Source organism: Pelophylax lessonae (genome assembly GCF_965119305.1).
Source record: "Pelophylax lessonae genome assembly, chromosome: 10".
In the NCBI taxonomy this organism is placed as follows: domain Eukaryota; kingdom Metazoa; phylum Chordata; class Amphibia; order Anura; family Ranidae; genus Pelophylax; species Pelophylax lessonae.
The window spans coordinates 179,984,929-180,002,892 of record NC_138777.1 but is presented as its reverse complement, the minus strand read 5'-3'; the positions used below and the strand labels follow the sequence as shown (position 1 = coordinate 180,002,892).

The following is a 17,964-nucleotide window of genomic DNA, read 5'->3' as shown; positions in this document are numbered from 1 at the left end:
GTTCAACAAACTTTGTACAAAACTGCAACAGGACAACAACACATTATCAATCAGTAAAATAATGTAAAAGTCTCTTGTGAGTTATTACTGTAGATTTGACAACTGTTCAATACACTTATAATCTACAGAACTAGGAACACATGTTTTAGGAGCGGCTAATCCTCCTGACGTTGACTTTTTGACATTGTCTCTTTAAAAAAAAAAAAAAAAAAATGAAAGGGGAATTCTAGGGCAGCTGTGGGTGGTGGGTGTGGTGTTAAGGTTCTGTATTTCCAGCTACGCACAGCAGACGCGCCTGTTCTCCCAGGGTAAGAGCATTTTTCTTTTTCTCTATTGTATTATTAATTGCCTGCATTCAATATTCTCTGTATTCAACATTTGCCATGAAAGTTACGTAGTGAAAAGTAGGTGACGGTTGGAACTTTCGTACAAATGCAATGACAAATGGGTGATGACATCTACTTTAATAAGGAGAGGGACCCCATTCACTAATATACTGGTGCAGCTCATAAAGTAAAGATATGCAGTATTTGCGGAAGAGCTGAGAGAGAGTGGTGTCGCCAATGTAAGGTTTTATAGATCTCTTTGTTTTATAGTTTAAAGTGGAAGAAAAGGCTACCCAATAGGATTGCATCCATCGGTGCTTTTAATACAAGTGAGGACGGGGCTGGAATTATTCGAGTACTGAATGGTGAATGCAGGAGAAATAGATCTTTGAAGTAGAAACAAACTTTATACTTTCTAGATCAGGGGTCTCAAACTGGGGTCCCTGCAGCTGTTGGGCAACTACAACTCCCATCATGTCTCTGCCTATTGGAGTCATGCTTGTAACTATCAGCCTCATGGGAATTGTAGTTCTGCAACAGCTGGAGGGCCACCAGTTTGAGACCCCGGTGTACTAGATGAAGTTCCTGTGCTGAATACATATGCGTTTTCAGACACGTTTAGAGTATCTAATCTTCCCCTGGATGCACAGATTTCCATTTTTTCCAAAGGTAGCTAAATAGAATGTACCCAAACACAAGTTTGCAATTTAAATAATATTTAAAATCTTTGCATGCATTTATATGCATTTTGAAATTCCTTATAAATGCATATTATCCCATAAAAATGCATGTTGGAGTGAAAAGGGTTGCATGATCAACATAATTTAGGTATTTGGGTTCTTGGATATAACACTTCTCCACTCCAAGCTGCTTCTCCTTACTGCCACTTTAAATCCAGGTGCCTGGGGTTATACAAGCCTTTTCTGCTCACAAACCAAGTGCTAAGAAGAAAGCCACCGCACACCGGAGTAGAAACAGGTGTCCACATTTATTAGGAAGGATATCCACAGCCCTCATCTAGGACTACCCCTGTAACAGGTTTCACCCATGGGGCTTAGTCAGAAATACAACTCTGACTAAGCCTTATGGGTAAAAAACGCGTTAGCATTCCTAATACATGTGAACACAAGTGAACCCTCCAGTGTGCGGTGGCTTTCTTTTTAGCACTTGATATGTTAGGTATTTGTTAGACTCAGATTGGGCAGACTGATAAGGTGGCATCATGCCAAGGTGGCATGCAGGTATGTAGAGCAATAAACAAGTATCAAATTGGGCAAACGCAGTCTCTCTGCCCATGAGGCCTCTGCATTCTTTTTGTGCGCTGAAAGCTGAGCTCCAGGAAAACAAGCTTTTTCAGGTTTATATTTCTGGCCAGCCAGTTCTGAGATTTGCACAGCTCTGCCACACAGTACAGCCCTAGCTGGCAGAAGAGAAGAACTGATTTTCCTTTGCTGCATTTAGGTAACGCTTGTGTTCTTCACCCCCTGCAACTGTACAGTGAAAGAAGAACCAGCAGACTGATAAGCTCATCTCTCTGCCACCTTGCTTTTTTGCTCCTCTCAGCAGGTACAGACAGGTGATTGGTTACTTGTGTTGCTTCTTTCTCCCTAGCTTGAACTCTGCTGTACAGGCATTGCAAGAGGCTAATACAGAGTCATATTCAGGTAGCCTGCTTAAAAAATACATTTAAAGCGGAACTTCACCCAAACTTCACCCAGCTTTATGCCGTCCTTCCACCCTTCTCTTCTGTTTTTGCCACTTTTTGGAGAGGACGGAAGGGGGAGCGGGCACTGAGGTGATCCACCAGAAGTTCCCCCCCTCCCCACACACACACGAACACACATACAAACTTCTGGGACACGTCACAGGTCCAAGAAGGCTGTGAGACCATTCACAAAGTGCAGTGCAGCTTGCGCATGCTCAGTGGGCAGCCAGCTGTGAAACCATATAGAATTACAGCCGGCTGCTGACATTAAACATGTCCGCTCTGGGACCCGACGACCGATAAAGAAGTGGTTCTGGTGAGCGTGGCGCTTGACCCCTAGACAGGTAAATGTCCTTTTATTAAAAGTCAGCAGCTATAGTATGTGTAGCTGCTGACTTTAAATTTTTTCGAGAAAGGCTAAAGAACCACTTTAAGAATGTATATACGAATACATGTATAAATGAATGTAGAGCTGCATTAATTTGTGTCTCATAAAGCTTTCAGGAGTTCAGCTCAAGGATTACTAATGGAGAAAACCAGCCAGTAAATTAGCATTGAAGAATTTACCGTATGATATGTATAGTTTTGCTTTATGTAACAGGAAATCTTTAATATATCTAACACTAATAGTTTTAGATACATGTTGAGCTTTCTAACAGAATTTGCCCAGCTATCCTCCTTAGCCCCCTCTATACTCGGATTACCTGATTATTAAACCTCCCATTATTTAATGGAATGTTTAGTAAAAAAAAAGATCTTTGCAACTATGGTAAATGTTTAATCGCCAAAGAAAAGCTGTCAGCAGCCTCCAGGCACATCCATCGTAATTTACTTTCTAACAACCACACCTCTAGTGCATACCTATCATAAAATGTATTCCCTGAAGGAGTTATAAAATATATGTAAATTTAAAGTATATGTTCAGCTTTCTATCAACCTTAGCTCAGTCCCTCTTTTAAGGAGAAGTATTGCCCAAGCTCTTTTGCCCCTACTTCTCCTGTGGGTCACAGGACTGCACCTACTTTTGCACTCCTATGATCTGTATTCAGCCAACAGTGGGCTAAAGTCCGCTGTCGGCTTGGTTAACTCAGCTGGTCCAAACTCCAGAATGATCCCGACATCCACCCAGATGCTTGGATCACCAGCTGGCTCTACCTCGCAGTGAGCCACTAACAGCCTGATCCAGCCGCTTCCACCCCCTGTACAGCCCGGTGCTCCAGTGAGCACTGGAGGGGCAGAGCTGGTCTTCTGCGCACTAAAGACCGAGAACCAAGCAATTAGTGGCGTTTAATTGCTCAGTTCTCTGGTTTAGAGACGACGGGGTACAGATGCAGCATAGGACCAATAGACTTGAAAGGGACAATGCTTTAAGGGTATGTCTAATTCAAGTCATTAGTGCATAGGGGTTAGAGGAGGAAAGTACAGACCTGCAGGCAAGAGGGGACTCAGTTCTGAGTATTAAGGAGAAAGGAAAGGGAGATCGGCAAATTTTGTTTGAAAACTGAACATGAGCCATATCTTATAGCTCCTTTAAGGATTTAGGTATGTAAAAGTGTTATTGCCAAGAAATATCTTAAGATGGGTGAGCCTGAATACTGCTGACTGCCTTCGACTAGAGATCACTCGCTTACTTTCACTGTACTCCAAAGACCGATGAGGAAATACAAATCTTTTTATCAAACATTCCCTTAAATAATGGGATAACCTCAAATATTTGGGCAGTCCTGCGATTGACAACGTTTCTGGGAAAATCATCATTCTATCTAGAATTAGATATTATTCCACAACTGTTCCTCATGGGCATATAGTGCATAAATAACTTATTATCCCCTTCAAATATTAAGCCATTCCATGATGTACAGAAAGCCAGTAAACTCCCCAGGTCAGAGATATTATATGATACCTTTAAATTTAAAAAAATTACAAATTTAAACAAACTTGCTCATTCTCTATAACTATGATCACAATCTAGAACAATTGTTTACATAATCCCCACTCCCCAGGTCTCAACACATATAAAGACACTTAACCACAGGCACTCAAAGTCGCAAACCAAGCTACACAAAGTGGGAACAGGAGCTGGGAATTCAACTGGAGTTGGAGGACTAGGAACAGATGTAGTCCACCGTGAAAGTCCTTAGGGCTCTTTCACACGGGCGATCCGATCAGATCCGCCTGTCAGTTTTTAGGTGGATCTGATCGGATCCTCCATGCAGCTCTATGGGGCAGCGGATGTCAGCGGAGACACCTCCGCTGACACCCGTTGCCATCCGTATCCGATCCTGTCCGTGAAATCTGGACTGATGGAAACCCTATTTTTCCATCCGTTCAGGGATCGGATCGGATTGGATGAGAGTGGACAGGCGGTCCGCTCTCATCCGATCCCCCATAGAGAGCAGCGGGAGCTGTGACACCTCCTTCTCCGGACTGCAAGCGGAGACGGAGCTGTCATCCGCCGGCTCAGCGGGGATCGGTGGATCGATCCCCGCTGAGCAGCACGGATCCGCCTACGGAGGCGGACCGTGTGAAAGAGCCCTTACACTCAATACAAGCCAGTCATAAACTCATGAGATGGTACCTGGTACCTGAAACAATATCCCACTTCCACTCAAGCTAGTCTCAACATTATTTCCAAGGCTATCCCCACGGAAGGTAGTTTTAAACCTATTTTTTTAGGACTGCCTAAGAATGAATTGATTTTGGGCTAGAGAGGGGGTCTCCAAACCTTCTAAACAAAGGGCCAATTTACTGTCCTTCAGACTTTAGGTGGCCAGTGGGGAAAGAATATGTCAAGGATTCAGTGGTAATAAACGGTTTCCCATCTTAGGTATTAAGGGGAGGTATAGTGCCCCAATGTTGGTATTAGTGGGAGAAATAGCGCCCCAATGTTGGTGTCAGCAGGAGGAATACTGCTCCAATGTTGGTGTCAGTGGGAGGAATAGTGTTCCATCGTTGGTGTCAGTGGGAGGAATAGTGTTCCGTCAATGGTGTCAGTGGGAGGAATAGTACTCCATCATTGGTGTCAGTGGGAGGAATAGTGCCCCATCATTGGTGTCAGTGGGAAGAACAATGCCCCATCGTTGCTGTCAGTGGGAGGAATAGTGCCCTATCGTTGGTGTCAATTGGAAGAATTATGCCCCACCGTTGGTGTTATTGGGAAGAATAGTGCTTTTTATCAGAGGGAACACTATTGCCCCAAGGGCCGAATAACGATAACCAAAGAGTCACATCTGACCCTCCCCCCCCCCCGTGCCACAGTTTGGAGACCACTGGGCTAGTGTATCAGCTGGTGTATGCCAACCTCGGCAACCCCTATGGAAAATTCACTTTTAAAGCCTTACTAAACAAATGAACAGAGAGACTGAAAAATATTCACTTCAAACTGTTAGCCCATATTTTCACTAGTGCACAACAATCGCCAAAGACCAAAAACTCCAACCTTGTAAAAACATACTCACCTTGGCGATGGTAACTTCACTGTCCTAAAATTCACCTAGGTATGGTCTTGAATAAATTATCCCAGAGCTGGAATGGGCTTCCTATCTTGGGATCACTCCAACTCCAGACATTACCAGATAAAGGGCCACCAGAAAGTCATTAAACATTAAGTGGTCAGATTCGTTTTCATTTTTCTGTCTGGTAAAAGTGATTTAGCCATGTGGCCTTATTTATACATGGCCATTGGTTAATTTAACAGAATTCTAAACAGTTTTTTTTTTTCCAATTTTTACTAATTACCAACTTGAGAGTCATGTTCAGTGGGATTCAAAGATGAGGCTTTTAAAGAAGTGTCAGACTACTACTGAGAAGCTTTATTTGAGACAAATACGTATCCGCTACACATGCATTTGGATTAGTGGTGCACCGAAATTTCGGCCACCGAAATTTTCGGCCGAAAATGGGCTTATTCCATTTCGGCCGAAATAGGGTTAAAAATGCCGATAGTAAAGATGGCCGCCGCGAGCGCAGCGTAAGTTTCAAAAGACCCGCCTCTGGCCGTCCTTTCCTTTCTAAAGACCCGCCTCTGGCCGTCCTTTCCTTTCTAAAGATCCGCCTCTGGCCGTCCTTTCCTTTCTAAAGATCCGCCTCTGGCCGTCCTTTCCTTTCAAAAGACCCGCCTCTGGCCGCCGGCAGCCCGCCTCCCGGTGATGTCACTACTACTAAGCTCTATGCATGAATGAACTAACAGACCCGGCGGGCGGGTGAGCGGCCGCTAATAGCTGTAACTAAGTAAGCTCTTCACCTTGTTATCAGGCGGGTATCTCCGCTGACATGGAAGTGAAGAGCTTACTTAATTACAGCTATTAGCGGCCGCTCACCCGCCCGCCGGGTCTGTTAGTTCATTCATGCATGCATAGATCGTAGTAATAGTGACATCATCGGGAGGCGGGCTGCCGGCGGCCAGAGGCGGGTCTTTTGAAACGAAAGGACGGACACCGGAGGAGCTGCGAGTAAGGACTCGGAGATGGAATCATTGGGATGGGGAGGGACATTTTAAGTAAGTACATGCTGTTTTTATTGAATGATTTTACAAAAAAAATATTATACTACGGACAGTTCATATAACGGAGGAAATTGAGGAGGAAACCCAGGATCATTGCAGATGGAATACATTTATTTTAAAGACCCAAAAGCCAGATAAAGCATTTGGAGGTCCCCTAGACATGAGCAGATATACACAGATCAACATACAAAGCTATGCAATGCTATGCTGTTACCTTACAGCAGTAAGGTGAGTGGCCTGTGAGCACTTAGTTGTTATTACATTGAAGATTTAGGCGAGGGGGGGGGGGCGCTGAGCCAGGGGGGGAGGGAAGCTGAGGCGAGGTTACCAATGGTATTAGTATTATGCAGCATGAGGGGGTTAATGTATTGCCACTGCTGGTCACTGATGCATTAGTGACCGATCAGTGACAGTTAATTAACCCCTTTGTGCTGCATTAGTTCACCAGTATCAGTGCAACCAGTGTTATTAACACTGATACTGGTTGCACTAATGCAGCACAAAGGGGTTAATTAACTGCCACTGATTGGTCACTAATGCACCAGTGACCAGCAGTGGCAATACCTTAACCCCTCATGCTGAATACAAATACCATTTGGGGAAAAAAAGTCATTTTCGGTTTCGGTTTCGGTTTTCGGCCAAGGGCATCCTGCATTTTCGGTTTCGGTTTCGGCCCAGAATTTTCATTTCGGTGCATCCCTAATTTGGATTATTTTTAAGACATTGTGAGATTTTCAGAATTTTCTTCAAATGGCTTTAGCCAAGCAGTGTTATCAGCCATGCCTGAGTTCTCCCCTGCTGGTCCAAAGAGCACCTCTCCCCTATGTGATGGAGATGAGCAGAAGGGAAAGTGTTCTGTAGTCAAGTAAGGAAAGCTCTGCGAGTGCTGAAAATATGGCTTGGGCCAGAAGTGAAGCAGCTTTATTGCCTTACTGAAGGAAATTAGAAGCTCAATGGATTTCTAGCAGGTTTAACAGGAATTTTCCTGTACTGCAGCATTTTTAGGAGACAAAACAAGGGCAAATGTGCTTTTATTGGAGAAATGCGTTTTTTTGTTTATTTGTTTTTTTTTTGTGCTAATTACGCCCCTTTTAAGTGGTTTACTTTTAGAAGATTCACACAAGATTTCACACATTTTTTAATTAGACATGGGAAAATGTGTAAATCGTGCATAAAATTTGCAAGATATTTATAAATTGAACCTTTAAGTGATAAGTGCTTAACCACTTGCCGACCGCCCACCGTAATATTACTGCGGCAGGGCGGCTCTGCTGTGTCCAGTGACCGCAGTGCATGTGGCTTTGGCGGCGTGTGTTTAGACATAGCGGGAGGCGGGCTGCGGGAGGAGCGGCGGCGATTGCCACTGCTCTCCCGTGATCGTCCGGGAAACCGAGAGAAGACCCGCCTGCTTTGTTTACATAATATAATATATGTAAACAAAGCAGGCAGATCTTCTGTGAGACAGGCAGGGACAGATCAGCTAAGCTGAAATTGCGATCTGTCTGTGCCTGTCACAGAAATCCCCCCCCCCCCACACACACAGCCAGTAAGCATATTATTCATACATTTAACCCCTTGCTCCCCCACAGGGTTAACCCCTTCCCTGCCAATGGCATTATTACAGTAACAGTGCATATTTTTAGCACTGATTACTGTAGTAATGTCACTGGTACCCCAAAAGTGTCAAAAATGTTAGTTAGGGTTACTATCTGTCCGCCGCAATGTCGCAGTCCCGCTAAAAATCGCAGATTGCCACCATTACTAGTAAAAAAAAACAATAAAAATGACATAAATCTTTCCCCTAGTTAGTAGACGCGATGACTTTTGCGCAAACCAATCAAAATACGCTTATTGCGTTTTTTTTTTTTACCAAAAATATGTAGCAGAAAACAAATTGGCCTAAAATGTTAAAAAAAAATTTTTTTTTTTGGGGAATGTCCTATAGCAGAATGTGAAAAATATTGTTTTTTTTTTCACAATTGTCGCTATTTTTTTGTTTATAGCGCAAAAAATAAAAATCGCACAGGTGATCAAATACCGCCAAAAGAAAGCTCTATATGTGGAAAAAAAAGGACGTAAATTTTGTTTGGGTACAGCGTGGTACGACCGCGCAATTGTCCGTTAAGGTAACGCAGTTGCGAATCGCAAAATAGGGCCTGGTCAGGAAGGGGGTAAAACCTTCTGGGGCTGAAGGGGTTAAAGTAGAACTATAGGCAAAACTATTTTTTTCATTTTGGATAGTTCAAGGGGGGGGGGTTATAACCCCTGTCAGAATTTTTTCACCATCTGTGTCCCATTGTGGAGATTTCTCTTCACTTCCTGTCCCATAGCCAAACAGGAAGTGAGGAAATCCCTGCAAATTAGGGGAATCTCCAGGTCACCAGAACTAGTGTCCCCATGGAAAGATTTCCCCTAATAATTTCCTTGGGACAACCCAAAATTTTTGAATTTTCTTTTACTTTCACTTTCAATGATAATGGTAAGCAGGACAAATAGAGAGGGCGAATGAGATGGTGAATCTCCTTAACAGGGGAACAGACAGCAATAAAAACTGACAAGTGTTTTAATCTCTCTCCATTCTATCCAGAACAAAAAAAAAAAAAAAGTTTTTTCTTTACTGTAGTTATACTTTAAAGTGTGGGGGCTATTTTTTTTATTTTATTTGGGGGGGGGGAGGGTTGTAGGGGAGGGTTTATATTTTACTGTATGTTGCGTTACTCACCCTTTCTATTTATACTGGTGACGTCACTCAGAAAGGGATGGGAGACTCCAGTTTTAGAGTTGTAGAGTATGGAGAGTGGGAACATCCTCTAATCGGGAAATCTGTTCCTTTGACAGCCCTTAAAATGGAAATTCAGTTAATTTTGTACAGACTTTTTCCTATTTTCAGTTGCATCTCCAGAATAAAAGTGAATGAAGACATTTACAGCAAACGCAGGCAGCAAAAAAAAAAAAAAAAAAGAAAAGAAAAGCCAGGTAGCAGTTTATCCTTTCTGTACTCTTTCTAAAAAAATGTTTTTCACATACAAATAATTATCATTGGTTACTGTATTTTTTGGGGGGATCCCAGACCAGATATAATATGTTACTGTATATTCAATGAAGGGAACCAGAAAGAACTTTCCTAACTGCGGTACAATATTTCTGCTGGGCTTTCTTACGTTTCTTTTAGTCTCACCACAATTTCATCATTATATGTACTTTCGTTTACTAGAACTTTGTATCCACCGCTTTTTATTGTTGATGGTTTATAAACAACTGTAAAGATGTTAGGAAATGCCAAACTATGGAGAAGTGTGTAGTGCAAAGATGGAGAAATGACTTTAGGAAGAAAACAATTCAAATGAAAAATTAGCTAAAATATTTGAAACTTCTTAAAAAATCAGAACTGTCATCTTTGTAGCATAACCATATACTTTTTTTTTTAATATTTAGTCTTAAGGAATTTCTAGAAAAATTTAAATTAAAATGAAATTTTATTAGAAAACTGAATTTCTAAGACATTTCAAGTAAAGCATTAATAAAAAAAAACAGCAAATACATTGCTGCTGCCATTTTTCTCTTTCAATACTTTTTATTCAGAATTTTAAGGTTACAACGTGCAACTGCAGTCAGAGATTCAGATAGAAGCTTGATATCGATAACTGTCAAGTCATAGGCAGTCGTACATCAAATAGAGAAGAAAACCAGCAAATACATTGCTGGTGCCATTTTTAAGAAAATTCTGATCTCAAAAGAAATATGTTGGCTGACATGTTTTACATTCTGAGCAGGCTAGATGCTAGGCTTGCTATTGCTAACTGTCTGGTTATATAATACGTTTAGACTCAGTCTCTGACTTGGAGGAAGTAAGCAGCACCGTTCTGACTTTACTTGCTGCTTGTTACTAGTGACTGACTCAACCTACTGATGTCAGAGACTCTCTGTGTGGCTATATATGTACTAAGAACTGACGTGCACAACTTAAACACTCATCGTTTTTTTAATCCAATAACAAATAGTACATAACAAAATGCAAAAAGACAGTTTTGGGTGTCCCCACCCTTCATGAATTTTACCTTGAGCTTTAATGAAAGGCGGGGGTGAATGAACCGGTCTTCTTATGCATTCTGATGTACTGTTTTTCATCAATAAAAAGACTATGAGCATTCAAGGAGTGCCTCGCTCTTTGGTTCTTTCTATACTGAGTAGGCCAGGGGTCTCCAAAGTATGACCACAACTGGCCACCTACAAGATTTTATCCAGCCCACAGCTGAGGTGCACTGACTGAGGTGTAGTACCCTCCTAGTTAGAGTATCGAGTGCTAGATAAATTTAGTCTGGCTCCCCTGTAGCTAGTGGAGCAGTGGTTGATTGCTTTAGCCTGTTTAGTGTTTCACAGGCTGCTGGTCTGAATATTTCTCCCTTCATTCTAGAAGGTTCTGGAATCACAGTGGGAGGAAAGGCAGAAGGGCAGTCTGAAAATGTATGGCTCCCCAGGCAATCCCTGGGGAGGTGTGCCCAGTAGGTGGCTGGAGGGCCCATAAATAGTCAGAGGCCTGGAGCATGAGTTAGAGTGGGTCCTGGGATCCAGTCCTGCAGGAGGAGTCCCCAGCCTGAGGGGGCTCTGCCCCTCAGAGCAGGTTGCTAAAATGCTAGAACGTATGCTTAACGAGGTTCCAGCTGTATCATAGCTTGGGGGCGTATTTGACGGCTTTCAGCTGGAATCTTGGTCTGGAGAGCTCACTGAAGAGTTATTTGGGGGTTTTTGGTGCCTCAGGCCAAGGGGGGATTGGGACTTTAAGGGCAAGTGCATGAATATAGAAACAAGTATATAAATATATGATAGGAAATGTTCCGTTTTAAATAAAACAAAATTTATTTACAACAATGTAAATCCATATATTGTAGAAGAGACAACATATATAGGTGAACAAGGTGCTTGGGGGTAAAGACCCCGGTGTGAGGAAATAATAAAGGGGTTGATTCAGAGATGAATCAGTGACAGTGGTGAAAAAAGTGACTTTTGGTAGGATTTCCACAGATGTAGAGTGGGACATTGGTCCCTTAGGAGAATCCTATTGCTGACGCGTTTCGGCTCACTTGGAGCCTTTCTCAAAGCGTTGAGTCACTCTGTACTTCAGTCTATGAAGATAATATATAATATATAAATAGTTTAGATCTTTATTGTCAAGTGTAATTTCAAAATTTATTGATAACAAAATTTACCTACATGAATATAGCTGACGGTTACTGCGCATGGCTCCCTTCATCCTGTTGCAAACGCAGCGGGATCAGGCTATGCATATTGCCTGAGATGGGTGAGATGGTATTAATGGGTATAAAAACACATAGTATCTTAATGTTTGTGGAATGGGTAAAACCACTTACATTTACTGAAGGAGTTAAAAAGTACTTCCTCCACGGGGAATAAATTCCCTCTCTTGTTTTCAGGTTGTTTGATCTATGTTAGAAAATTAGTCTATATCAGATTGCATATGGTGAAACATGAAGGGTGACTTTTCCAACGGAGGTGTATAGCCTCCTAGTGCTTGTACAATGCAAAGTGACTTTTGGTGCCCATAAGTATTGGACAAAGAAGCGGTCCAAGTAGCTTACATTTGAGGAGATAGGTGGGGTGATCCTTCCGGCTAAACGCAGGTCCGTCCGTCCTCTTCCCTCGGTTGGAGAGAAGTGAGGACTTGACGTTGATCCCCGGCCTTTTAAAGCCCTCCGCGCGTGCGCAGTACATTGCTGCACGTCGGAGGGTTTCTTCGAGCGTGACGTGGCACCTGGTAGTGCGCCTGCGCCAAGTGGATGCGCGCGCAGGCGCTAGAGTGGAGACGCTCATTGGCCGCCAGCACGGGAGGAGGGGCCCTCCTTTCCCCGTGGGTGATTGGATGGGTCCCGGACAGCCCCTACGATGATGCGTAGGGGCTACCCGTGCTGGGTGCGATTGTCAAGGATGAAGGGGAAGGGGCCGATCTGCAGCATTGACAGCTTATTGAATCATGCAGGCAATTGTAATCATTAGGTAGTACATCTTATTGTGAAAGTTGTATTAAGCTTATAGTGTATCGAGACCGTTTTGGGTCTTGGAAATGAACATATATACAAAGCAAGGTACAATACAATATTGCATGAGTGTTAGACAGCAGAATAACAGTAATAAAAGACTTGGCCTCAGTGAATCTGATAGATTGGGGGGGAAAAATCTCGATGGGATGGTCATCCAGAGAGGTCTCCGGATCACGTTTAGGCAGGATTGGATGTATGGGGTGTATATGACTAATTTCTAAGGCTCGTTAGATTGTTGCAAGAGATAAATTATATATCTCATTCCTAGGTTGGGAGGAATTGAAATCTATGAATTAGAAAAAGAAAAAGAAAAGGAAAACGCATAGGGGGAGGAGTCTGGGTGAATCTTTATGGATTGGAAAACCATAAGCCATATCAACTCAATTGGGGGGGAAAAAGAGAGAGGCAGATACCTAACTGTAGGAGAAGGAATATCTGAGGGCTGTGATTATGCCCGTAGGTTCCAACTGTTTATAAAGTGATGCGTTTTTGTTTGGTTAGTCTGTCTTTCCTGATGCAAATCCTTCGAGAAAGGGGCGAAAACTCTCGTTTTCGTTTAAACCAGGTGGTTTTGTGGCTTGGAGACGTCTTATCCATCTCATCTCCATTTGTAGCAGGTGTTTGTTCCAGTCTCCCCCTCTACACGGTATGTGTATCCTTTCCAGTGCTGAGAATGTAACGTTAGGCATTTTGTTTTTGTGGAAATGTGCCACATGCCTGCCAAGTGGTACATAGAAATTACACATTTCCATACTGTTGATGTGTTGGTTTACACGTTTTCCAAACTCTTGTTTTGTTTTTCCAACATAAAACGATTCGCATTGGCATCTCATCAAGTAGACCACCCCTCTCGTTCGGCAGTTAACAAAATGTCGGGGTGTAAAGAGCTCTCCATTGGGGAGTGTGGTAGTTGTGCATTTTTTAATCACATCACATTGCCCACAGTTTCCGCATGGGAATGTGCCCTTCTGTTTACAGGGGTCTTTTCTCGTTTGTTTGTATTCACTGTGGGTGAGCGATTGCTTCATAGATCCCGCTTTCCTGTATGTGATCTGTGGGTGTTCCGATATAAAAGGTTTTATCGCTGGGTCCTCCTGTAGGATCTGCCAGTGTTTGGCAATGATGTTTCTTATTTTAGGGTGGTCGTTCGTGAATCTCATGATCACTCTCGTTTGATTCTCTTGTTTGTCTAGTCGTTGTTTCTTTCTGAATAGAATCTCTTGCCTTTCTTGTTGCTTTACCCTATTAAAGGCTTTTCTTAGGGTCGTTTTTGTGTAACCCCTTTTTTATTAGTCTGGCAGTCAGGGAGTCAGCTTCTTTCTGGAAGTCTTGTTCAGTGGTACAAATCCGTTTTAGCCTGAGAAATTGGCTGTATGGGATTGCATTTTTCAGGGAGGGGGGATGGAAGCTGGATGCGTGTAGAATGGAATTACCTGCCGTTTCTTTTCGATATAGGGTTGTTTTCAGGAGTCCGTTTTTTTCTTTTATGATCCAGGTGTCCAAAAACGGGATTTTTTCTCTGTCATAGTTGATTGTGAAAAACATATTGTATGTGTTATTATTCATGGCGCGGAGGCATTCGTGTATCATGCTTTCCGAGCCCGTCCAAATTATGAAAATGTCATCTATAAATCTCTGCCAGACGATAATGTTGTCGGCGAAAACACCGTTTTTTTCCTCTGCTAAGAATTCTTGTTCCCATGCTCCAAGATATGTGTTTGCATAGGATGGGGCACAACTAGTGCCCATTGCAACGCCGCACGTCTGTAGATAGTATGTACCATTGAAAACAAAAAAGTTATTATTAAGGATATATTCCAACATCATGATTATGAAGGTGTTGAATTTGGTGTCCTTTCCACTTTGTTCTTCTAATGTTTTTTTGATGACTTGCATTCCTTTGTGGTGTGGAATGTTATTATAGAGGGCCTCAACGTCAATGGTGATGAGGAATGCATCATCTGGTATGGTGATACCCTCAATGATCTGTAGGAGGTGTCCTGTGTCTCTGGTATATGAGGGAAGTTTCGTAACATGAGGCCTTAGATAGGCATCTATGACTTTGCTGGTATTTTCCGTCAAATTGCCATTCCCTGATATAATGGGTCTGCCCGGGGGATTGTTTTTATCCTTATGGATTTTCGGTAAGGCGTAGAAGGTTGGGGTTCTGGGATGTTTTGTCCTCACGAACTGCCAGAGTGTTTCTGAAATCATTCCCTGATTTCGGGCTCCGTCAATTTTTTTGTAGAAGTCTTCTGTGTATGTTTCAACCATAATAGGCATAATCTTTTTATAGCATTGTGTATTGTCAAGGATTTTCTGACACATGGCTTCATAGTTGTCGTTGTTCATTAGCACAATATTCCCCCCTTTGTCCGAGGGTTTTATTGTGATCAGTTCGTTATTTTTGAGTCCTTGTAGGGCCGTTTTTTGTTCCTTGGTTAGGTTTTGTTTCAGGTTGTGACCTTTGAGTTTTTCGAGGTCTTTTGTTGTTTCCCTGACAAAGAGGGCTATTGAGGGATTCTCATTTAGAGAGGGAAAAATGTGGGATTTTTTCTTGAAGGTGGGACATTTTGTTCCTTGAGGTTCTTCTGCTTCTTCATCTTCACTCTCTGTTGATTTGTTTTCATCTGTCCAATCGTCGATTGCTCCTTCCTCCAGTAGGATATTCAGGTCTCTAATCGCTCTGAATTCGGCAGCAGTTAAATTTGTAGGTGGTATCTCCGCAGGTGGTTTTTTGTTGTATTTGGTTTTAAGGAGAAGATTGCGTGCAAAAAGATTGATATCCTTAATAGTTTCAAAAGTATCTGTCCCTTTGTTTGGGCAGAATGAGAGTCCTAGAGATAGTACTTCTCTTTCAACTGTGGATAGGATATGGGTGGATAGGTTTATGATGGTCAGACCTTCATGGTCAATATCTTCGTTTTGTGTCATTTGTTGGGTTGTTTTGTCTTCTGTTTTGTTCCTAAAAAAGGCCTCTGTGATTTGGGGTTCTCATCTCTTGGTAGTTGGGATCTTGTAAACATTTTGGGGTATTTTTTCTGAGCCGTTGTATCTTCGTTCGGAAAGGAGTTGGTGTCTAAGGTGTTAGGTTCTTCAGCCTCTTGTGATGATTGGTCCTCGTTATCTTCTATTGGTTGTGTTTTATCTACGGGTTTGTTTTGGCCCCTCCGTTTGAACCGTTGTTGTTCGGGTCCCGATGTATAGGCCGAAGAGTCTGAGGAGTATTGTGGATCCGTGTTCCTAGATGTTCTATACGTAGTTCTCCTGGTCTGTCTGTTATTTGTCCATTTGTAGGCACGGTTTTGTGAGAAGGCGTTTTTGTCTCTCCAATATTTCCTTTCCTTTTTCTTCAGGAGCTCTTTGCTAAATTCTTCAATATGTTGTTTAAGTTTATTTTCTTGCTCGCTATACAGTGATGCATTCCTCAGTGGGTTTAATTTCTCGTAGATTAGTTTTATTTCCACATCCAAGTTTTTCATTTGTCTAAGGTATTCTGTTTGAAGGAGGATCATGAGTTTTTTCGAACATTCATTTAGGATCTCTTCCCACTCTTTTTTCATTAGTGTCGTGATATTATCCATTGTCGGGAATATCTGTATTCTGAGACCGACAGGGTTTATGTTTTCCGTCACATATCTCTCAAAGCTTTTTATATGCCAGAAGAGGGCTGACTTGCGTTCTAATTGTCTCTTCAGGGTGCTGAATAGTGCTAAAACATCCGACTCCTGCTGTTCATGACCCTGAAAGCTCTTCTGGATGTCCAGCATCAGGGTATTCCATCCGTCTCCAATCAGATTCCCTGTGGGTGGGTCTTCCCTTTCGGGAGCACTCATTGTATCTCTAGTAGGGCGAGATACTTGGGGAAGGCTCTGTAGATCGTCCGGGTTACCTTTTTCCCTTGGGACTCCTAGTCACTCCAAGGGTGGTAATGCTCCCTGATTTCAGAGTTTTTTTGTTGGGTTTATAGCAGAAAGGTAGGGTCCTGCTGTGTTAACCCTACTGGATACTGTTCGTATCCTATAGTATATAGAAAGCAGAGGAAAAGGAAAATGAGGCCGCGGATGTGTTATCCATCCAAAAAATAGATGAGGGGGGTATTTTTCCTTAGGCTGCTTGAAAAATAAAAGGTAAGTAGGTGTTGCCTCCGTCCCTATATGTGTTATTTGGGGGTTTTTGGTGCCTCAGGCCAAGGGGGGATTGGGACTTTAAGGGCAAGTGCATGAATATAGAAACAAGTATATAAATATATGATAGGAAATGTTCCGTTTTAAATAAAACAAAATTTATTTACAACAATGTAAATCCATATATTGTAGAAGAGACAACATATATAGGTGAACAAGGTGCTTGGGGGTAAAGACCCCGGTGTGAGGAAATAATAAAGGGGTTGATTCAGAGATGAATCAGTGACAGTGGTGAAAAAAGTGACTTTTGGTAGGATTTCCACAGATGTAGAGTGGGACATTGGTCCCTTAGGAGAATCCTATTGCTGACGCGTTTCGGCTCACTTGGAGCCTTTCTCAAAGCGTTGAGTCACTCTGTACTTCAGTCTATGAAGATAATATATAATATATAAATAGTTTAGATCTTTATTGTCAAGTGTAATTTCAAAATTTATTGATAACAAAATTTACCTACATGAATATAGCTGACGGTTACTGCGCATGGCTCCCTTCATCCTGTTGCAAACGCAGCGGGATCAGGCTATGCATATTGCCTGAGATGGGTGAGATGGTATTAATGGGTATAAAAACACATAGTATCTTAATGTTTGTGGAATGGGTAAAACCACTTACATTTACTGAAGGAGTTAAAAAGTACTTCCTCCACGGGGAATAAATTCCCTCTCTTGTTTTCAGGTTGTTTGATCTATGTTAGAAAATTAGTCTATATCAGATTGCATATGGTGAAACATGAAGGGTGACTTTTCCAACGGAGGTGTATAGCCTCCTAGTGCTTGTACAATGCAAAGTGACTTTTGGTGCCCATAAGTATTGGACAAAGAAGCGGTCCAAGTAGCTTACATTTGAGGAGATAGGTGGGGTGATCCTTCCGGCTAAACGCAGGTCCGTCCGTCCTCTTCCCTCGGTTGGAGAGAAGTGAGGACTTGACGTTGATCCCCGGCCTTTTAAAGCCCTCCGCGCGTGCGCAGTACATTGCTGCACGTCGGAGGGTTTCTTCGAGCGTGACGTGGCACCTGGTAGTGCGCCTGCGCCAAGTGGATGCGCGCGCAGGCGCTAGAGTGGAGACGCTCATTGGCCGCCAGCACGGGAGGAGGGGCCCTCCTTTCCCCGTGGGTGATTGGATGGGTCCCGGACAGCCCCTACGATGATGCGTAGGGGCTACCCGTGCTGGGTGCGATTGTCAAGG

At 42.7% G+C, this 17,964-nt stretch overlaps 1 protein-coding gene across 4 annotated transcripts in view; it reads left to right on the top strand.

The window, feature by feature from the left end:
- Nucleotides 1–292: 292 nt before the first annotated feature.
- The window catches only part of LOC309565407 (receptor-interacting serine/threonine-protein kinase 2-like), a 115,752-nt gene continuing 98,080 nt past the window's right edge, over nucleotides 293–17,964 (top strand). For all 4 annotated transcript variants that reach the window (XM_082270353.1, XM_082270352.1, XM_082270351.1 and 1 more), the window contains exon 1: nucleotides 293–308. The gene's annotated coding sequence lies outside the window, so the exon portion shown is untranslated. The remainder of the gene's footprint in view (nucleotides 309–17,964) is intronic.